The sequence below is a fragment of the Mastomys coucha genome, unplaced genomic scaffold (genome assembly GCF_008632895.1).
Source record: "Mastomys coucha isolate ucsf_1 unplaced genomic scaffold, UCSF_Mcou_1 pScaffold22, whole genome shotgun sequence".
NCBI classification, from domain to species: Eukaryota; Metazoa; Chordata; class Mammalia; order Rodentia; family Muridae; genus Mastomys; species Mastomys coucha.
The window spans coordinates 251,576,166-251,597,655 of NW_022196905.1; the positions used below are offsets into that span (position 1 = coordinate 251,576,166).

At 38.3% G+C, this 21,490-nt stretch overlaps 1 long non-coding RNA gene across 2 annotated transcripts in view; it reads right to left on the reverse strand.

The window, feature by feature from the left end:
• LOC116068057 overlaps positions 1-21,490 on the reverse strand; it is an 88,889-nt gene that overhangs the window by 12,402 nt on the left and 54,997 nt on the right. The window contains exons 2-3 of one of the 2 annotated variants that reach the window (XR_004109420.1): positions 14,342-14,385; positions 10,988-11,070 (exon numbers count right to left, since the gene is read on the reverse strand). This is a non-coding gene — a long non-coding RNA (uncharacterized LOC116068057). The remainder of the gene's footprint in view (positions 1-10,987; positions 11,071-14,341; positions 14,386-21,490) is intronic. The other variant, XR_004109421.1, reaches the window with a different exon arrangement.

Below are 21,490 nucleotides of genomic sequence, written 5' to 3' on the forward strand. Positions count from 1 at the left end.
AGGTTAAGAACACTTGTTCCTCTATTCAGCACCCACATCTGGTTCCTCAAGTACAGCTCCAAGGAATGTAAAACCACTGTTCTGAACTCTTGAGGCACCCACACACATACACACATGAATAAGTAAATAAATAATATATAAAATGAAGTAATTAATTCTAGATATGAACACACCCAAAGTCAGTCTAAGAATTCCACCTTTAACTCCTTTCAATTGAAAGATTCAGGCAACAAGAAATTTGTTCTATCCCCAATAGAATGTATTAAAAGATTATTTGTGTTCTTGTAAGGCTAAAATGGCAAGAACTTAATCTGCACCTTGAGGATCACGTTTACACAGACATACCTATCATAGCGACAGGCTCGGATCCTCTTTAATTCTAGCACACAGACTAAGATGAGTAAATTTCAGACAGCCCTATGAGTCACCGTCTGAACGTGATTTATGGGATGTGAATTGCTCTCCTGGAGTGACTAATGCAAGGAGGCAAAGAAATCCAAATTCTGCTTCAGGGTCTCAGCTGAAATGCCGGTTTGCAGATCCACCTCTGACTGGTAACATGATTGATGCTCATGTGTGATGCTTATCCTAGTGGTCGGGAGAGTAATTGGAGGACTGTTGATTAGATGTTCATACTTAAACAAGGAAAAAAATCTCAACTGTTTCCTCATTGGTGATTTTACATAGACAATGTAACCTCAGGGACTTGGTATTGTCTGTTGACAATACATTGGTGTGTGTCCTTGCATCCCATTTTGTGGAAAACATCAAATTTAGTGAGTTCCTCTTAAGTCCCTAACTAGGATTTCTGTCCATGAAGAAATCTTGTCCTTTATTTCTCTGAATATTTTTATCCCTAAACACAGCTGCAATATATCTCTATCATAGGTAAAAGGGTATACAGTGTATCACTTAAATAGATTATTATAAATTTAATGTGTATGCTATTTACCTACTTTAAGCAAAACCTAATGCAACAAACCCAATAAACCCAAAATTGAGATAATATGAAACAAATAACTCCCTATGAATTCAACAAAATTCATACAAAGAAAAGTAAGCAATTACCACATGAGGATAAGTGTTTGACTCAAAACCAAAACATTCATATCAAATGCCTGTGTATACAAGTAGGTGCATGTGTTTCTCTGTGTGTATGTGCATATGTGCCTGTATGTATGTACAGGTGTGTGTGTTTATGTATTTGTGCATGCATATGTGTGTTGTCCATTAGGCCTATGTTGGAATCAGAGGACAGTCTGTGGACTCAGATTTTCAGATTTTCAGGTAGCAAGTACTTTCACCAGCAGAGACATCTTGCTGGCCTTATATCTAAATATTTAGGCATTCTCTTCTCAACAACTCATAAGTTACACAGAAATCTTGAAGGACATAGAAGACTTCCATGGCCAATTTGGCCTAAATGGTATCTATTGAAAAGTATGCCAAGTATGGCATAAAACCTTATTCTCAAGTGTAAATATCTGCATAGAAAATTCTACAAATCTACAAAAATATCTCCTGAAATGCTAAGTAAATTTACAAAAGTGAATATAAGGTCAATATACAGAAATTAATGGCATTTTCACACACCAGTTGCTAACAAAAATTAAAAGCAGTACCAGTTATAATGATGTCAAGATATATAATTAGGGATATAACTAACATGTTTCATTAAAAGATAAAGTACAACTGGTAGATACTGTTCTGCCTCCATTAGAATATTTAAATTTTTCAAATTGTGTGACACACACACATATACACACACACACATACACACACACACACACACACACACACACACACACACACACACACACACACACACGAGCTGTGCCTATGGCCAGAAGATGGCATTGATTCCCCTGGAGCTAGAGTTACAGATGACTGTGAGCTATACAACCTGGGTGCTGGGAATCAAACTCAGATCCTGTATAAGAAAAGTTCATGCTATTAATTGTTCTGCCATCTCTCCAGCCCTAAAAATATCTAGAGTTTGACTTGCAATTTTGATCATCAATGGGGATGAGATACACATCATCTCAGATTCTCTCACTACAAAATCATGTGACCAATTTGGAATACTGGGACATTCCTTAATAGTGATTCACTCTCATCTGTCTTTCAGTGCTATTTGTGTATTACAGTTATATTCATTGTCAGTGTCTGCTATTACTGATCCATTCAGGGAACAGAGAAATCAATGCATTTAGTCTTGTACATACCAAGGATTCTACCAAGTTTAACTGGGTGCTGCCAACCTAATATTGGAACACAGATAGCCCTAGCTATACTTAATAAGTCAAAAATAAAACTAAAAGTTGTGAACCTTGGAAAGGGTCTTGTATAGATATGGAAGCTTGATAGTGATGGGACAGAGATAAGAGAGAGGGGAAAGAAAACAATATATGATGTCCATATATGAAATTGCCAAGTAATAAAGCTAATCAATGAAAACTATTTTTCAAAAGTGAAATTTGCATCTACATATAGCAAGACATGTCACTCATGTGTTTATCAAGAAGAATTGAGAGCATATTTGAATAAAATGTTTATTCATGAGCATTGATATAATAGTCACTTTATATAAAATAGACCCAAAATGGAAAGCAACCGAAATATTGATCATTTGGTCACATACGAACACATACCATGAAACCAGACAACGGCTGTGGTAACTCAGCAATAGACAAAATGAACTACTAATGAACTAATGCACTAATGAACAAATGAACTAATGCACACAACACAGATGCCTGCATTGGGTCTACACATGAATGAGCTCCTGAACAGTACAACATGAATGGAGGGAGAGTCTCGTGAATCCCATCCCTCCCTCCTGAACTACTTGGTGCTGATAGAATGAAGGAGAGGGCAAGTCCTTGCCTTCAACTGTGTGCCCACTAGAAATGCCACCAGGCTCTAGCAGGAGCTTTCATTGGTCCAGATTAAACTAGATGGGTCACAAAACATAATCCAGAGCCATGACTCTTAGAAGGAGACTGGAAGAGACAGAGGTGGATGGTGATAGGGATGAAGGGAAAAAAGAGAAAGTATGTGTATGTTTGTGTGGTGGTGGGGGATAATCAGAACATGTTATATACATATATGAAATTGTTAATAAAATGGGGTGGGCACTGGAGAGATAGCTCAGCCGTTAAGGGAACTAGCTGCTCTTCCAGGACATTAAATTTGGTTCTCACAAGTCACATGTTGATTACAACCATCAATGGCTCCACTTGCAGGAAGGATATCTAACTCTTTTCTTCTGGCCTCTATGATCACCTTGCACAGTCACTCATATGGTACACAAACACACACAGGGAAATCACTCATGTGCCTAAAAGATATTAAAAAATAAATTAATCTAATGAAAATATTACATATAGAAGGTAGACCCTCCTTCCACACACACATACAACACACAGCTATATAATCATGAGATCACTCATTTAAAACTCTGTAATCTGAAATCTTTTATCAGAACAAGACCATCATGATTTGGCTATGGAGAGAAGAATGAGCAATTGAAGCGAGACCTTGACAGGAATGTTTTTTAATGAGCATGAAATATGGATAAACATGTATAGGTGTATCTTGACTATAGTGACAGTTTCATGGGCATTCCTGTAACTCGGGGTTCTTGGATTAGAGATTTCAGTTTGCACAATTTAGTGTACCTCAAAATTCACCCATCGAAGTTGTTTCTAGAAGCCTAAGAAGAACATTGACAGCAAAGCCAGTAGAAATTTATAGCCCTTGCAGTATATGTTAAGGAAAAAGTAGCATGTTTGCCCCAGATGATTAATAAACTCCATTTCTGAAATGTGATTAAAGGCAGGTCCTGCCCATGGGCACTTCACAGCTCTCCTCTGTTTTGAAATGAGGTAGGTGGCTTTTTATCCAGCAAACACATGAGCCAGAGTTCAGAAGGGAATAAGGCATTGGCAGAGCCAGTGGCCCCTCTGGTTTCTAACACTCCATGTAATCAGAGATGAGACTAAGACATTAAGACGCTTGTCCCTGAGTTCAATCCAAGCTGGCTTATGCACGCCATGCATAGGAGAGGAGTTATTGGAACCCTATCTTTCAGCTCCATCTTCCCAGATCTGAGGAACCCAATCTTTTGGCTCAGCCCACTTGGAGATATATTCCTAAAGTGAATACTGATCCACAGATCAGCTATGTGTCTTCAATAAAGTTGCTCTGAACCTTGGCTTTCTCCTCTGTAAACCTGAAAAAAATATCCTCCTATCCTTGTCCTTTGGCCAGTATGATAGATCTATCCATCTTTTGCTTGTGTCCATCAGAGCACATCATGCTGTAAAGATTCCCATGGGGAACTCTGTCAAAATCACATCACCCAGCAGCTGCCGAGTGCTTCAGTTTCACAGAACAAACTCCTTCAGCTTGTCCACATTTGTCTTTGTCTTCTCCTCACATCATCTCTGCTGTGTTCCCTCCAACCAGACTACTAACCTTCATTAGCAAACTGCAGCTACCAGCAACCCAGGATCCAGAATAAAAATATTTTAACACATTCCATTTTGGGAGCTTCAACTTCAGTTTTTGATTTGGTTTTACAAAAATACCCATAACCCAGTTGGCCCTCAAGTCCCTCATACAGGTAGTCCCAGGAGAATAATCAAAGAATAATCTGGGGAATTATTAAATGAGGTTTAAATTTTGACCACTTTCTCTACCACAGTGCTTCTCAGAACCTTTAACTCAAAGCAAGTCACTGAGAATGACATGGAATACATGTAGCTCTTTCCAGAGTTTCCTGACAAGTAACTTTTACAAGATTTCTGTCGTATACAGTTTTGGATTATTTAATGGATTATTAGTGATAACCCTGGAAGGTTGTTATAATTAATTAAGGCAATTGAGACACTTACTTAAGTTAATTCACTAGAAAATTAAGACCCTGGGCCTTTTGTGGACTAGATAATTGCCCAGAGAGAAAAAGTTATGAGTTCTTGCTTTGTCTTATGTCTAAGTCAAGTCTGTTGACTCAAGATTACCCATGCTATTCCAATCATAGTTTTGTTATTTGCATTATATGATTCTCTTTATAAAACATTCTTACAATATATTCATTGTACATTGTGTCTGATTTTATCAAGACAATTTCTTTCAGGGATATCATATACTTTGATATTTTTACTCTCCTACTCTTACTACTTTCTTCATTTCCCTTCTTAACAGTCTCCTTCACTCATGTGTGTGTATGTGTGTATGTGTGTATGTATGTGTGTGTATATGTGCATGTGTACATGTGTGTATGTTTGTATATGTATGTGCATGTGTATATGTGTGTATGTGTATGTATCTGTACATGCAAGTATAAATGGTTCTTCTCGCTCTCTAAAATATATAGTTTATAATTTAGTGTTAAAATGATATTTGTCTTCTTGAGCTTGATAATCTTTTTTCATCGGGTGGGTCTACTCAGTATTCTTGTGAAAACTTTCTAAAAGACTGTTCTTCATTTAAATATACTTTACAAAGAACTCCATGTTCTGCATCTCTCAGTAGGTACAATGTGAACTTTCCTATAAGCTATGTTTCCTATTTTTCCTTCCTAGGAGATTCTCCTGTCTCCTCTATGTCATACTCTATACTTAAGCTCTGTGGTTACATAGATTGTAGCATACCTATTGAAGGTTTAAAAGTTAATATCTGACATAAAAAGAAGCATACCATATTTGTCTTTTGGGATCTGAGTTGTCATTCAAGGTGATTTTTTTTCTAGTCCCATCCATTTACCTGCAAGTTTAAAATTTTTAACAAGGGAATAATACTCCATTGTATAAATGTACCACATTTTCACTATCCATTCATCTGCTGATTGATATCTAAGCTATTTTCAATTTCTATGTATTATAAGTCAAGCAGCAATGGACATGAATGAGCAAGTGTCTCTGTAGTAGGGTATAGAGTCCTTCTGGTTTATGCCCAAGAGTGAAATAGCTGGATCTTGAAGTAGATCTATTTCCAATATCCTGCAGAACCACCGCACTGATAAAGGTTGCCTACCAGGCATGGAGGAGTGTTCCCCTTACTCCACATCTTTGCCAGCATGACTCTCATGTCAGCATGAATTTGTTCTATTGATCTGACTGGTGAAAGATGAAATCTCAAAGTTGTTTTGTCTTCATTTCCCTGATGACTAAGGATAGTGAACATTTCTTTAAGTATTTCTTAGCCATTTGTATTCTATCATTGGTAACTCTCTGTTTAGTTCTGTACCTCATTTTTAAATTGGGTTTTCCTTTTCTTCTCTTCTTTTCTCTTCTCTTCTCTTCTCTTCTCTTTTCTTCTCTTGTCTTCTCTTCTTTTCTCTTCTTTTCTTTTCTTGATGTCCAGGTTTTGTTTTTGTTTGTTCATTTGTTTTCTTGGTTTGTTTTGGAGGAATTTTTATTGTTGTTCTTTATGTGTTTCAGATATTAACCCCTATATTGGATATAAAATTAGTAAAGCTCTTTTCTCATTCTGTAGACTCTTACTTTGAATGACAAGACAATGCCCTTTGCCATACATAAGATTTTCAGTTTCTTGAGGTGCTATTTACTCTTTCTTTCATCATTGATCTTCATGCCTGTACTATTAGTTTCCTGTTCAGAAAGTCTTTTCTTATATAAGTGAGTTCAAGATTATTCCCAACTTTCTCTTTGACCAGATCAAGATATCTGTTCTTTTGTTAAGGTCCTTGATCTATTTGGAATTGGGTTTTTTGTAGATTGATAAATATGGATCTATTTGACTTCAACATGCAGCCATCGAATTTGACCAGCAATATTTGTGGAAGACACTGTCATTTTTTTTTCCTCTGTGTAGATTTTTTTTACTTCATTGTGAAAAACCAGGGGTCTATAAGTGTATGTATTTATGTCTGCATCATCAACTTAAGGTGATGATCAATGTTTCTGTTTTCATGCTAATACTATATTGTTTGTAACATTATAGCTCTGTAGTACAACTTGATATCAGGGAGGGTGATACCTCCAGCAGTTCTTTTATTATTCAGGATTGTTGTAGCTATCTTGGGTTGTTTGTGATTCTATATGATGCTGAAATTTGCCCTTTCAATTTCTGTAAAGAATTGTGTTGGTATTTTGATGGGGATTGCATTGAATTTGCAGATTGCTTTTTGGATGATAAACATTTCCATGATATTAATCCTACCATTCCATGATCAGGGGAGATATATAAATCTTCTGATGTCTTCTTTCTTTCTTTCAAAGGTTTAAATTTTTTTATTATACAAGTCTTTCATTTGCTTGTTTACAATTATCTCAAGATACTTTTGAGGCTACCATGAAAGGTATTACTTCCCTAATTTCTTTCTCAGTCCATTTATCATTTGTATATAGGAGGGCTACTGAATTTTATGAATTAGTTTTGTATTCTGCTACTTTGCTGAAAGTGATTTTTAGCTATAGAAGTTTCCAGTGGGTTTTTAAGGGGATCCTTTATGTATGAAACCCTATCATCTTCAAATAAAGATATTTTGTCTTCTTACAAGAAGCACCACAAGGAAGAAACTGGTTAAGTTTTAAACTATACTTACTCATCCCCAGAATATTCTTGTTTACTGGGGAATAACTGAAGGATTTTGAACCCAAGTCCTGAAAGTGGTATAATTTCACTCTCCATCATTCATGAAACTGCATTGTGTGCCTGTATTTTGTCTTCTATGCACCTATTGGTGGGCATTAACGCTCACTCCATAATGTCACTCTTGTGAACAATCTCTCAGTGAACATGGATATGCAGGCATCTCTGCTATGTGCTGGCTCAGAATTTTTTGTATGTTTACACAGAAATAGTGCACAGCTGGGTGAAATGTTAGTTTTAATTTTTTTAATTTTTTTAAGAAGCCTCATATTGATTTTCTATGGCAGCTAAATCAATTTATATTCTTGCCTATAGTGTGCAAGGGTTAATATCCAGAATGTATAAATAATTTTAAAATATAAAGACCTTCTACAATTATTTAAAAAGTAAAACTATATGGAATCTTTAAGCAAAGTGAGTAAACAGACTTCTAAAAACAAATAAAATGAGATAGGACTTCCTTCCCGACTGCATGATTGTCTACAAGAATGAACCAAGCACCTGCAGTATGAATAAATGACCAGGATGATAAACCAAGCCCAAGATAAATGAGGAGAAGACACGACCTCTGATTAGCAAAGTTAAATTGAGAGAATAATAGTGTCGTGTGTGAACACTATTTCCTGGGACTTTTGAAAGGAAATTGCATATGCAAATCCAAAAAATATGCTTTGAAAACTAAACCTAGGCTGTAGAAAAAAAGCCTTGCAAATTAAACACTTCATCTGGAAAAGAGCAAACATCAAAACTCTACACAAAGCAAAGATAGCTCTCCACAGCACAAAGAGGAAGAGTTAGCGTGGGGGAAATGACGACAAGAGAGATAGAAAATTGTTTCAAATGGCTCACCCTTCCACTAATGGGAGTTCTAGAAAGAAGAACAAAGGCAACGAGGAAATGAAGGTTGGGACATTTATAAGACTGAAATGAGACATGAATAGTCAGATTGGAAAAGGCCTATTAAGCAGGAAAAAAACCCATTCATTGATACAGTCTTGTCACAGTTCAGAGAATGAAAAGTTGCTAAAATCCACCAAAACTGAAGGGTGACCAGAAGGACTGAAGATCTCCTGGGTATCGGTGTCACCATCATCATCCCTGGCTACTAGGACCCAAAAATACTTCCTTAGTATTCTCAAGGAAAAACATTATTTGTAACATAATATTTTACACCAACAGCAGCAAATATGGTGAAATAAAGATGTTTTAAGTTCCATAGGGATGTAAAAAATTGATCTTTCTTCACTCGTCCTAAAAAACTGTGTGGAACCTGCAGATAGCCATGCACATACTCAAAAACATACATATGCGCACATTCACATAATGAGGTGCACACACAGATATCCACATGCATACACACATGTACACACATATGCACATACAAAATTCATCTAAACTCCTATACAGGTATACATACACATATGCACACATATACATGCACATGCACACATACTCAAAAATACACATACACACACACATATATATATACATATGAATGCATATACATATGGGCACACAAACATGCACATGTATGCAGTCATTTACACACATGTATATATGCACATGTACAAAATCATATGTATGTATTCACATATATATATGCATACAAATGCATACCCACACCACACACACATACTCACACAATGCAGACAAATGAAAACACATTTAAACACATAAATTTATATACACATATATGCATGCACACACATGTATACACATGCATGATACACAAATGTACACATGCACATACATATCATTCACATGTACACACTCATGCACATAGAAGTTATTATTATGAGAAACAGTAATTCTAGTTTCAGAGTTTACTGATAGGAAACAAGAGAACATTCACCTAGATAGAATCAAGCCGAACCAAAGGGCTATGGTAAGAATGAGCCTGAGCAGGGAAAATGGATAATTTCAGTAGAGAGAAGAGATGAAAGACGAAGATTCTTTGTGCTTTGGTAAATAAGCCATGTGTTTGTATTTCTTAAGAAAAGGTCAGTTGGAATTTCTGAAAGAGAATACATTGCTCACACAAAGAGCCAACAAAACATATGATTTTTTTTTTTTAATGATGAGAGAAAGAGACAGATGCCTTTGATCTTGATCTTAGGCAGTCAGTGCTATGAGTGGTGCCAGGGTCATAAATTGGATTCTTTGAGAAGAAAACTAAATGCAAACATTTTAATTAGCTCGTGTTGAGCAACATTTGCATAATCCTAATAGCATAAATGGCATTTATTGATTTGTAATGCTTAGAATCTGCCAATAGACAAACCACAGATGATAAACGTAGTCGCAAAATAGGCTTCATAGTGCCATCAACAAAGACAATGTGATGAATAGAAGATGCAAGAAGTAAGGGAGGAGTCGAATGCAAATGGTTAGAAGCTGTATTTCCATCTTCCCCATTCTGAGTCTGCTGAAATATGTATGTAGAGTGAACGGGATAACTAGAAACAGAAAGACAATATTATGTCCCACTGGGGACCTGGAGGAAGGGAGGAGCTACTGCTTTTTTATGAGTCTTGTATAGTTTTCTGTTTTACGGTTGGTTTTGTTTCTCAGGGATGCCATAATAAACTGCCACAGACTGAGATTTTTTTGAACAGCAGACATGCGCACAGTTCTGCAGGGAGGACTCCTCTAAAATCTAGACCTTAGAAGGTTTATTTATTTTAGAAGTGTTAATGGGAGCTGCATCATGACTCTTCTCTGGCTTCTTATCAATTGATTGTATAAAACCCTTAGTAATTTTTGGCTTGTTTCTGTATCATTTCAATCTTTTATTGTCTTCGACTATCCCTAGTATTGTTTCCATATCGATCTATGTGCACACACATGCACTTCAATTTTCCTTTTTTTATTTAAAATGATCAGTTGCATTGGATGGAGGATCCACCCTCATATACTATGATTTCATCTTCAGTGATTGCAGTTTCAAGCCACAGGGATGACTCAGTCAGAAGAGAGTTTGCTATATTGTCTGATCACTTGAGTTTGATTCCTAGGATCTACATGGTGGAAAAGGATAACTGATTCCCCAAAGTTGTATTCTGAGCTTCATCCTCATGCCATGACATATGGATCTCCTCCCTCCACAATAAATAAATAGATGTGATTTCAAAACTTAACTATAGTTTTAAAAAGCCTTTTGCTGGGGCTAGAGAGATGGATCAGCGGTTAAGAGCACTGCCTGCTCTTCCAAAGGTCCTGAGTTCAAATTCCAGCAAACACATGATGGCTCACAACCATCCATAATGAGATCTGATGCTCTCTTCTGGGATGTCTGAAGACAGTTACAGTGTATTTACATATTATAAATAAATCTTTTTTTTAAAAGCCTTTTGACACAAACACTTACCTTCTAAGGTTCTAGGTCAGCAGTTCTCAACCTCTGGATTGTAACTCCTTTAGGAGGTCAAAGGGCTCTTTCACAGGGGTTGCCTAAGACCATCAGAAAACACAAATATTTACATTATGATTCATGTCAGTAGCAAAATTACAGTTATGAAGTAACAATGAGAATAATTTTATGGTTGGGAGGGTCACCACAAAATGAGGAATTGTATTAAAGGGCTGCAGCATCAGGAAGGTTGAGAACCTCTGTTCTATGGAGACACACATCTGTGTACTTAGGGGGAGGAGGTGCTTATTTCATCTGCTGTTCTACCAGTCTACCACAGATATTATATGCAAAATGAGTTGACATGAATATTTGTACATGGAGAATGCTTTTAAAATTTATATTTTTATAATATAATATATACACGTATGTATTTTTGTCTGTGTGAGGATATGTGCTTGTGACCTCATAGTTGTACACACAGGAAGAAGTGAAGTAGAGTATCCTGGAACTAGAGCTACAGGTCATTGTAAACTCCCTAATGTGAATGTGGGCTCTGGAAACTGAATTTTCAGGTTTCCTGCAAGAGCAACACTGGGTCTCAACCATTGAACCATCTCTCTAACCCAGAGGATGCTTACCATGTGCTGGTGTTCCCAGTGTATTTTAGAAGCATGTGTGTTCACTGGAATAGATTTAATTATCTTAGGCAAAACCATAGGAGACTAAAGGCTGATGAAGGAAATAGCCAGATAGATACCCATATCTATGTGTTAGGTATTGTGCAAAGGGTGGTCTAGTGTGTAGCTGAAAAAAATCTTCAAGTAAAGATTGATGCCAGTCATTAATTTAGCATCAAAAGTGATTCTCTATATTTATAATATGACATGCTTCCTTTTATTGACTAATTAAGAAATATATGATTCATTTTATCTTCCATTCTGCCTCTCAGCAGAAAAAATGTCCTGCTACACTTCATAGCAAATTATAGAGGCAATAACTGAGTATTTGTTGGAAAACCATCTACTGTCACCTCTTAAAGCAAATGTTTTTGATAATGTACCCCTGTTTAACACATTAGGTTTTAATGGCACAAACCCAATGTGTTGAGGTAGGTAAAGGTTCTTCAAGAGACAGAGTGAGCGGGAGAGCCTCCACAGCTATAGGAATGAAAGTGACAGACAGGTTTAAAGAGCATATCGGGGGCTGTGTTGGAAGGATTTTGAATGGAAGAGCAAGTGGACGCTTGTAATAAAAGATGCCCAGAAGGAGTTGGTCTGCAAAGAGAATGGGCACATTTCCTTTCCAAGAGTTTTGTAAGAAGAGGAGGGTGTGGATGGAAGAGCAGTAGACAGAAAGAAGACAGTGCTTGGAGATGTAAGCATAAGAGGGTCTTAAGTGGAAAAAGAGAACCGCCTTTAGAATATGAAGACAATAGGTAGAAAGAGCCATAGTCACCAGGAGAGGGATGGGGGGCGGTAATGGGGTAGAGGAACCTTGGACCCATTCCTAGAAGGTAGGGAAAGAGCTGATTGTTTATAACCTCTTAAGGATGGTGGGAAGTTTCATATTACATGATTTAGTTCCTCACAGAGCATGGAGGGCCTGGTTAGTAGCATAAATCAATGCCTGATGTTAGGGTGCAGTACAGAGACGGCAATAAACTCTCTGTTCCAGAGAAGTGTGGCCTGATACTGGCCAAAGGCTCTACTTGTCAGAGTTCTGAGACAGGCACATTAGCAGTCTCAGTACTTGACAGTTGAGTGGGTATGAAGGAAGGGTTTGGAGAGGGTATCAAGGATGCTAAAGGAGTCAGGAAGTGCAGGTTTTTTATAAGTCTTGGTTTAGTCTGAATTTCAAATATGTATTTGCCCCTAATGGACTTCATACTCCTGCTGTGACTTAGATAAGGTTTAACTCTCCTAAAAGTCAGGTGGAAAATTAAACTCCAAAGCACCAGTGCTGAGACCTTAGACCATGGTGGACCCAAACTCTGATGGAATGACATCATCCCCACAAGAAGCGGGGGTGGGGATGGGGTGGGTGGGTGTCAGTGACAGAAGGCAGCTGTTCAGATGCAAGGCTATCTCCCCTTCTGCTTCCTCTTTTGCCAGTGTGGTCTCTCCTTGTACACCTGTGTGTTCATTCTGCTGCTTCTCAGTCAGAGGATGCAGCAGGAGGCTTTTGCCAGAAACTGTGGGAACCAAACAGTCACTGTCTCTAGGAACCTAAAGTTTTCCACCTCCAAAATTATGAGGGGGGCGCATCCCATAGACACAACTCTGACCCATAATTGTTCCTGTCTGAAAGAATTACAGGGATAGAAATGGAGAAGAGCCTGAGGAAAAGAAAGTCTAGTGATATGCTCAAAGTGGGATCCAGCCCAATGGGAGGTCCCAAGGCTTGACACTATTACTGAGGCTATGGAGCACTCACAAAAAGGGACCTAGCATGACCGCACTCTGGAAGACTCAACAAGCAGCTGAAAGAGTCAGATGCAGATATTTGCACCCAACCAATGGACAGAAGCAGCTGAAAGCTGAACCCTGTTGTTGAATTAGGAAAGACTGAAAGAAGCTGAGGAGAAGGGCGAGGCTGTATGAGGACCAGCAGTCTCAATCTGGACCCCTGAGATTTCTCAAACACTGGACCACCAAACAGGCAGCATACACCAGCTGATACGAAGTCCCCAACACACATACAGTAGAGTACTGTTGGGTCTGTGTTCATTCAGAGATGGTGCACCTAATCCTCAAGAGATTGGAAGGGCTAAGGACTTTAGAGGTTAGGTGGGGTAGGGAGTGGGGACACCCATGTGGAGACAGGAGGGGGTGGGGAGGAGGTATGGGACAGTCAGAGGGTGGACAAGGTGGGGGAAATAAAATATGGAATATAAAAAAATAAATTTTAAAAATTATGAGCTCCGACATAAAAACCATAGCATCTCACCCACAATTTCCTTCATATTCTAGACATCAATATCTTTTTGTGGTCCAGGAGCAACTCATAATGAATACTTTAAAAAACATTGTTTGTTTCTTCTTTACCATCCTTACTTATACTATCTTCATATTTAATAATCTATAATGTGCACATGAGTATGTTTTTATATATCTCAGCAACTCTTGACCCAGAATGCATTTGCGTCATACATTATACTTTCTGATGAGCCATTTCCTTAAGACCCAAGATGGATGAGGGCAACAGGTTCCTGACAACTTTAAATTTGAAATCTCAAATCATAAAAGTGACAGAAAATGTTTAGAAGAAATGATTGGAGTTAAGAGAAATATTATATGGCCTGACTGTAACCCCCTTATTGGACAAAGGACTTTAAACCAGCTATTTAATTGCTACAGATTTCAATTTTACCATGTGTTAAGACAGGGATGCAACTGATATTCTGTGTGGTTGTCCTAGAGAAAAAAAGAGAGCTAGGTCAAGTTTAGAAAAATGGAAACATATTAACGATTATTGATGGTAGGAATGAACTTAGCATATGAAAATTACCAACACATTTATTGTCCTTAAATTTTAATTCAATATTTTCAAACTATGATCTAGAGCAGTAAAATTATTACTTTGATTTGTTGTATATGTGCAAAATAAGATTTTTATTTATGTATGACCCTAAATTAAAGCCATAAACAATATGAAGTCCTCCTTCCTTCTTCCCTCCCTCCCTTTCTCCCTGTTTCCCTCCCTTTATACCTCAGATCTAACCTAGGCTCTTGTACATATATAGACAAGTGCTTTACCATCAAGCTACATTAGAAGACTATATAACCTCAGAGGTTATTTCTATGATCCAGGAATATCATGTTTAAAGCTCACAAATGTGTGTGTATTTTTTTCCCAACTTTGGTGGTTTTATAAAGAAAACCTCTTCAGGTTTTCCCTCTTCAGGGGTCCCAGTACACCTCTGTAGCCAGTGCATTTAACTACTGAAACATCTCTCCTGCCCCTATTGTCTTCTCATTTCTGATACAATTTTAGTCAAGTAAAAGTTCCCCATTTGCTGAGATACTGATGCAATTTACATTGGGCTTAAGTGATTTCCCAATCACGCTGAAAAGACCAGGGTCTCATCCCTCAGCTTCAGCAACTTCAGTGTGATCCACATAATAGCTAATGAAAATACAGCCTTGGTATTTTTAAAACTACATAGACTAGGTCCTATAGTTAAGTGGCTTCTATATACTCATTGGCTTCTGTAGGAGGAATGGCATGGTCACCTCTGCAGAAACATCAGGGGCCATGCAGCCACAAAGGCATCTCCTACAGGAGGGCCTAATCGAAGACTGCCTGAAAGACCAAGAATTGCTGATGCAGACAATGCCAGTCAACAGAGAAATGTTTAGAAGAGATGCTTTCTTGGGACCAATGTGGCATGGGTAGAAGGTATTAAAGGAACTTGCAGCAGAGTTTCAGAAGAACTTCTGCTGTATTTCTCACCTGCTCCTGAAGTCTGTGCCGTTGCTTGCTTCTGTGCCTCCTCACCTCTAATAGCAAGTAGGGTCAGGCAGTGGGCAGTCCACGACCCAGGAAACAGCTTTCCTGGAAAACTACTGCATTCTTTTGTATTTTTATATTTGTGGCTGTTTTGGTCATCTCAGTTTGTATGCCTGGCCATCTATGCTAGCCACATAAAGTACTTAAATGTCTTTATAATTTCATAACTAAAAATTGAGGTTCTGTGGTGGGTTCTGCACTGGAATTATATGGTTACTGCACTACCAGAAACTTATATCCAAATTTTTATACTGAACAGGAAGGAATAAAATTCTTATAGTCTAAGACAGGTAAATTGAACCTCACAAGAATCCCAGATGGATTCCCCAGCCACCTTCAGATAATATTTAGCATCCTGACTGCTTGCCTTTTAGACTGATGTCTACAGACTGCACTATCTTAACACTGCTTCTGAGTAGGGAGAAGTTTTCCAGTGTTTCACCAAAGCCCTGGAAACACTCAAAGCACAGAAGTCTATAAGAGAGCACTCGTCTCTCTGTATGTAAATAATTTTATGTGAGAGAAAGCCAAACAATATCAATTTAGGGTTATATCAACATACCAATATCCAATTCCTTGAGCTAAATGATCCAAAGGGGGGGCAGTCTGTACCATTTGGGAATTGTCTGTCTCTTGCTGAAGAAGTAAGAACAACTGTTGCTCAAATAAGAATGAGAATTTTTGGAAAGGCCACTGTGACTGTTCATCACCCTTAGATGCAGAATGCCTTAGGCTTTCTCTGAAGGGTGTGTTTGGGAAATGATATCTAAGTTGGATGATAGTCTCTCTAATTACATGCAAAGAAGTTCATCTTTAATAAAAATTCAAAGGCTTTTATAGACCCAGGACCACTCTGCAATGAAGTTACAATTGGCAGAGCTAGGAACAAAGAGCATTGTTGCTCTCCTCCCATTGAACTATAGTTGTGCGTCTCCCCCTGAGCATGTGGATGAACTTGCTGGCCACATTTCACTTACCTCTCCCACAACTGGACAGTCATTAATTACCATATCATGATACAATCCTGGAACTGACACTGCTTTTGGAAATGACCCTACTTCAACCCACAGGCAGGTAGCTTTGCACACAGCAAGAAGCAACATGGTAGTGAGTTCTTTGTGTATCATCAAAGCACTACTCCCCAAAGCAGTGGGTGGGATAGGAGAGAAAGTGCCTAAAGACAAAAGGCAAAGTAACATCAGAAAGGCTTTGATTTGACCATTGCCGATACATTGCTTCACAATATTACACTAATACACGTCTTTCTGTTTAAATCAGAAGAGTTCTTTTGATGTTGTTTTTGAATTCAGAAATATTTTCTATTCATCAACAGGCATATGAAACACTGCCTATCAGATGAATATCTCTTAAGGGTGATTGAATAGTCTACTAGAGAAGCATAATAAAAGTAAAGAAGGTGAGTAAGAACTTGGAGCAGGAGCTGGGATGCAGCCTGGGTACTAGGGAGGCTTCAGGAAGGCAGACACATAGGTGGGAGGAGTGGGAAGGGTCAAGATTGATTGTCAGTTGTGGGCTCAAGATACAGCTTTCAGATCACTGGAGTGTGAAGGTGGGTCACTGACTGTTGGATCAAGCAAAGATGGGATAACCAAAGGCTCTGTAGCTAAAGTCTCATTCCTCCTCTGAGGAAAAGTAAACAAAGTTAGCCACGGAGCCCAGCAGCAAGAGGGCAAAGGCTAAGTAACCAGGGTCTCCTTATGAAAGTTAAGGGGTTTGGAGGCGATGTACATTTCTAGGATTCTATAGCTATTGCTAAGTCCAGGTTATCAAGAAAAGCTGCTATGCCTGGAGAAAGAGTCTAGTTCCTAATTTTAAAAAAAGAGTGAGAGTGTGCAGTTAAGTGTATAGGAGACAGAAACTCAGGTATGTGGGAGGGGGGGTTGGAAACATTAATGATGGGGTGCCTTATGTATCTCTGTTGATTGATAGTTGTAAATCTGGATTCACTGCTTCATAAATCTCTAAAGTCAAACCCCTCTCCTATGTAACTTATCTCTTGTTGTGTAACAAACAGCTCCAGAATTTAACAGGTTACCCTGTAGCCATTTGTTCACATCAGGCTTGTCTGGTGAGCTTGCACATGTGTCTGGGGCAGCTGTCTTGTTGGCTGGAAGTTAGAAGATCTAGGATGGTCTCAGCTTAGATGAGTGAGTTCTCCACGTGCCTATAGCATAGAATGTTCTTGTGGGGATCATAAGCAAGGTACTACAGCAATGCACTGTCAATTTTTTTCAAAGTGATTTGCTGCTTTTTATTGGCTAAAGCCACAGGAGGCTAGAATACATGTGGGCATGCCATGGGTAGCAGATTTATCTTGACATTGTCAGCTATACAGTGGGAGCTTGCTATATGCTGCAGGAAAGAAACTTACAGTAAGTTAATGTGAAACAAAATGGGATTTATTAAGCACGGTGGGCTTCACACTGAAAGAGATAGATTCCCAAGGCTTAGAGAGGGGCTGAGAATACTTGTCAATCCCAAGTTTGGTTCCTAGCATTCAAGGGCAGCTCACAACTGTCTGTAACTCCAGTTTTAGGATATCTGGCACCCCTTTCTGGCCTCTGTGGGTATCAGCACACACATGCAGGTACTCATACATATACAAATAAAAATAATAATACATTTTAACAAAAAGAGGGATATATTCATAGGTAGGCACTAAGAAAGATGCATGCCTACCTGTCTTAACAACAGTTTTAGATGTTATTTTATTACTTTTGAAATTACAGTGTTCAAAGAATATGATCTATGACTCTGAATTTAAAAATTGTAAAGTTTTAAAATGAAGTGAAAAGAAGGCATAGTCATGATTTTTCTTGTCTTTATTAAAGAACCTTTGAAAAAGTAAGATCAGAGAAGATTTATAAAGTATATTGCATATGAGTAGAATAAAAAGAAGGAAATGCTGGGAAGATTTAAAGTCAAAGGTCACAGGATTTAAGACATGTGGTTGACCTTAACCATGGTTCATTACATTTGAGTACTATTGCGGTACTGTCTCTGCACAGACTGTGTTTGCGTTGGTTTGGTCACTTGTGTTGAAATTCTTGACACTCAACCAAGCTACAAAAAGCAATGCAGGGTGTCAGGAGGTTTTTCTGTCCCCAAGTCCTGTTCCTTCTCCCTGTCTTCTATCCTTCCTCAGGAAGCCACTGCAGAAGAGCTTGCATGACTAATTCACCTACAGAGATAATCAACCCATACCTAATTTTTCATTGTGAATTGTAGAAAATTTATAAATTCTGAAAGGTATATAATTCACCATATTTCAGTATCTAGAAGCAGATACCCAACCATCTTTCTCCCCTGTCATTTTCTATAATTATATATTTCTCATTTTCTCAATTATCACAAGGCACACATTTTCGTAAGTGAGAATGCTCTTAAGCACCCTGATTCTTCTAGGCGTGTACAACTCTATGACTTACTGTTTAGCTGTATTAATTTAAAACATTTTCTAATTATGGAACCTTTCCGATATACCAGATTGCAACCCAAGGAGAGCTCATTTAGCTGGAAATTAACGGGTCAATCATTCTGAAGTTTCACATTGCCTCTGACCAAAGTTCTTTCTCAGAACATTTGTTCTGGTCCCCACTCTCAGTCACAGAAACACAATCCCCTCTCCAGCCATTAGTATTCTCTTGTTTTATTGTATTTTGATGATAAGAATGAAAGCAATTACATAGTCAGCACTCAGAAAGTTGTCCTGCAAGAAAGCTAGGCTAAGTACAAGCTCCACATAAATATTAGTAAAATGCTTAGCATCTTGTGTTCATATGAATTCACATGATTACTCATGATTGGGTTTAATGTTCATGGTTGTGGGTTTTTTTTTCTGTACCATCTTTTGCCTCTTTCCTCCCTCCTCTCCTCTATTAATTCCCTTCCTCTCTGTAATTCTTTTGTTTCTCCTATCAGTGTCTAGTTTCACATTCTATTTTATAATTACTAGGTTCTCAGTTCTTTCACAGAATGCTTTGGGGGATTTCCCTAGACTAAGCAAACTAAATTACTAGTTTCCAGGTCTTCAGATCCCCACCATTGTACTCACTAATGCAGTGGGAGAGGAAAACCAGAATCCCAAGACAAAGGCAGGTCTACACCGATCTCTCAACATTTTTAAGTGTGTTCATTTTCTTATGGCTGAATCTCTCCTAATTATTGAAGAGTTTCTATTTCTTCTCAAACTTCAAAGATAAAGTTTGCCCAGATTATTTTCAAAAGACTACTATATCTGGTGGTAATATACTAACTATATCCACTATCAGTTGTCCTCTGTCCTGTGGTTATGTTGGATCTTTTGGAGGGTGAGAGAGTTTCTCCAACATTGATAAGAAGCTCTAATTGTTTGTTTTTATCAAGAGTGGCACCAAACACCAACGTGACAGTGTGTGGAAGATAAATGCATTCACCCCTCACTTTGTTTTATTGGCAACAATTAAGTTGATTTAAAAATAAATCTATGCCGCCTCTGTGTGCACATCACACTCCGACATTCATAATTGCTCCCCGTGTGTAATGGCCTAGATGTTAATTTTAGATAGTTGGAATGGCAAGCCATATATTTTTAAACCATGGAGTCATTTTTAATTAATGCCTATTTGTTTTAATTTTGAAGCTCTGTTGAAATAATCAATAATAGAAGTTGAAAGCACAAGCCATGGCAACAAAGTTATGTGAATCTTTCTTACCAGCCGTAAATTACTTGTGAAATCTTTATGATTTTTTCACAAAATTATTATTAATAAACAGAATATTATTTAAAGTATTTTATTAAATTTGCCTCTGGCTTCTTCCCACAAGAGGCCAATGTTGCAGTTCTATTTCATTTTCTATGAAGGTAAGGGACAGAGTAATTTGAAAACTCAACTCAAAGGGAAAGATAGTTGTGTCACTAATGTATACTAAAGTTCTATTTGAGAGCTGTAGCCATTAATTAAAATGGGACCCATTGGGATGCTTCAGGGGCTTTGTTCTGCTATAATGAGCTGCCCCGTTCCACACAGTCATACATGAAGCAGGTAGGTCAGTTGGCATAACCACAGAAGAGCCATACAAAGTATGGAGTTAGGGGAAAGGGATGTGAGAGCATACAGAAGAGCAGGAAACTAAGCCATGTAAAGAGCACAGAGAGCAGGAAGGAGTGTAGACTAAAGGATGCAGAGGTCCTAGGATGAGAGAAGTCGGGGTGGGTGTAGTGATGCATGGAGGTAGCTATGAGAGAGCAGGGAACACAGGGGAGGGAAGATTAAGATAAAAAGAGTTCTGTCTGGCCCACAACACCCAGAGAAAGCTCCACTCCCAGGCGCTCTGACATACCCAGGATCAGAGGTGAGCAGGAACTAACATCTGTCCCAACACTGGGAGTAACTGGGAAGGTGGGACCAGGCACACAGGAACTCTGCCAGCCCAGTGACTTGGGTTCCTTCCAGTCTGTCTAGGTTAGTGTTCTGAGCAGACCTTGGGCGCAAGCTCTGCAACCAGTCCCACAACACACAGAGAAAGCCACACTCCCAGGTGATCTAACAAGCCCAGGATCCCAGGATCCTAGAATCACAGGATCACAGAGACAGCTTGACTCTGAGGAGCTCTGACACAACCAGCATCACAAGAAGGACAGGCTCCAGTCAGATTTAGCAAGGGCAGGTAGCACTAGAGTTAACCAGATGGCAGGGGACAAGCGTAAGAAAATAAACAACACAAACCAAGGTCACTTGCCATCATCAGATCACCCAATTCTCCCACCATAGCAAGTCCTGGACACACTATCACATTGGAAAAGCAAGATTCAGATCTAAAATCACTTATCAGGATGATGATACAGGACCTTAAGAAAGACATAAATAGCACCCTCAAAGAAATACAGGAGAACACAGGTAAAGAGTGAGAAGCTCTTAAAGAGGAAACACAAAAATCTCTTAAAGAACTACAGGAAAACAAAATCAAACAGGTGAAGGAAATGAGCAAAACCATCCAGAATCTAAA